Source organism: Corvus brachyrhynchos, unplaced genomic scaffold (assembly GCF_000691975.1).
Source record: "Corvus brachyrhynchos isolate BGI_N302 unplaced genomic scaffold, ASM69197v1 scaffold139, whole genome shotgun sequence".
Taxonomy (NCBI): Eukaryota; Metazoa; Chordata; class Aves; order Passeriformes; family Corvidae; genus Corvus; species Corvus brachyrhynchos.
Window position 1 is genome coordinate 1,182,871 of NW_008246062.1, and position 2,333 is coordinate 1,185,203.

A 2,333-nucleotide genomic window follows, 5' to 3' on the forward strand; every position below is an offset into this window, starting at 1 on the left:
AGGGGGTGTTTGTGACTGTACCAAGAAGAGCTGGAGTGGGATTGATGCAGCCTTAATTGGGGTCTTGTGTCCCTTGTCACTGCTGTGAAGTGCTGGCCACAGCTCATCGAGCACCGCAGCCCCAGGGAGCCGGCAGGGCACATGAGGGACCGCGTCCCCACTCATTACCAGGCTCAGAGGGTGATGTGTGTTTCCATGCTCCCTGGGGAGCTTGGGGACACAGCTGCTGTCACCTGAGTAACTAGCCGTGATTGATGCCTGCTTCCCCATGTCCTGCAGGGACTGTAATTGAGCAGGAGAGAGAAGGCGGAGGATGAGGGGACAATCCAGCCCAGCCGCAGGAGCCCTGGATCCAGCTTCAGCACTGGGCCGGGAGCAAGTGGTTGCATCCGTGTTCCCCTGCAGGCTCCAGGGATGGGGATGTGGTCAAAGGCCTCTTTCTCATTCCCAAGGAGCAGGGAACAGACTTCCTGTGCTGGGCTGTGGGCAGTCAGCGCTGTAGCTGGAGCTGCTTTCCAGGGCTTGCAAACTGGATGGGACTCTAAAGGGTGGATGGGACAGTCCCAAAGCCCCCAGGGGCTTGAGTCCCAGGATTGCCTGAGTTTCTCATCTCAGGGTACTGGGTGGTGTGGGATCCTCTAGTACAGGCATTTGTGTATTTGGGGCATTGCCCATCATGCTGGGTGCAGACCACGGTGGAGCTGGTACTCTCTAAGCACAGACCATCGCTGTGTGCACAGCCCCTGCCCCCCCTGCAGCCCCCGGCCCCTTCTGCAGCCCCCGGGCGCTTCTGCTAATGAAGCCATTTCTATTTGTCGCCTTTGTGGAACAAAGCTCAGCTCTTCCCCTCTGAAGGTCCCAGTTATCGATCCTTGGGAAGAAAAGGCAGCACACACGAAGCTTCAGCTTTCCCCTGCTGCCCAAGTGCTCTGCACAGCTTCTGCAGGTGCTTTGGGGGGGCGTAGGGGCCACTGAGGCACTGGGCCACCCTACAGCTCCCTTCTGCATCCTGGTAGGCCTGTATAACTCCCAGTAGGAATGCTTCTATAAGGACAAAGATTTTTCAGGGCACGGTGGGTTTAGGTTTCAGCAAATGACAATGGGAGGGTTCTCCAAAGCCAGCTGTCCCACATTTCTGGCCATGTTAGCAAAGTACCTGCTATTAGCAGATGGTTTTTATCTAAAAGAGTGGCTTAGAACCTTGGCTTGTTGTCCCCTGGTGCCTGGGGTATGGCAGTGTAACACCCAGCCCCATGCTCATCCTGGCACTGCTGAAGTCATGTGGACATGATGGGACGGTTGCAGGCTGAGCCCTGGGAAACAGAGAATGACATCAAAAGGTGTTTTGAAAATTCACAGAATCACAGAATTGTCAGGGCTGAAAGGGACCCCTGGAGATCACCCAGTCCAACCCCCCTGCCAAGGCAGGGTCACCTGGAGCAGTGACACAGGAACATGTCCAGGTGGTGTTTGGATGTCTCCAGAGAGGGAGACTCCAAGATCTCCTTGGGCAGCTGTTCCAGCGTTCTGCCACCCTCAAAATAAGGAAGTTCTTCCTTCTGTTTTATCTTATGGCCATTGTTTCTCATCCTGTAACAGGGAACCACGAAAAAGAGTCTGGCACTATTGTCTCTGACACCTGTCTTTGGGATATTAAAATGCGTTAATGAGATCACCTCTCAGTATTTTATCCCAACTCAACACGCTCAGCTCCCGCAGTTTCTCCTCAGCAAAGAGATGCTCCAGACCCCAAATCATCTTTGTGGTCTCTGCTGGACCCTCTCCAGTAGCTCCTTGTCTTTTTTGTCCTGAGGAGCCCAGAACTGACACAGCACTCTGGATGTGGCCTCACCAGAGCTGAGTAGAGGGGCAGGATCACCTCCCTTTCACCTGCTGGCCACACTCTTCGTGATGCACCCCAGGATACTTCTTGCCCTGCAGTTGGGAAGCCCTCTGGACTTTATTCTGTGGCAGATGCTGCTACTATGAATTAATTTCATCCCTGTCAGAGATCCGTGTAATTGTGAATGCCGGCTGAAGGCAGCGGTGGCACTGGGGTTGGCTGCACCATTCATTAGTGCTTCTCTTCTTTGCAAGTGTCACCTGTGGCAGTCGATAACAGAAAGGTGAAAGAAGGCAGATAGAAGCCTGGGGGAAAGCCCGCGGCAGCCTCCCGTATTTCAAAGGGCCTGCATCCACACCGATCGCTTTATCAATTCCTTTTAATACATCCGAGCGCCTCTTTCCTGGAGGACCACGCCGGAATGAAGCCGCCATCGACCACCCTCCCAAGCAGCGGGAGGGCTGGACGCCTCCCTCTGCAGTGCAAATCG

At 54.6% G+C, this 2,333-nt stretch overlaps 1 protein-coding gene across 1 annotated transcript in view; it reads left to right on the forward strand.

Moving 5' to 3' along the window:
- The window catches only part of ENHO (energy homeostasis associated), a 16,397-nt gene that overhangs the window by 2,109 nt on the left and 11,955 nt on the right, over positions 1-2,333 (forward strand). The window lies entirely within an intron of this gene.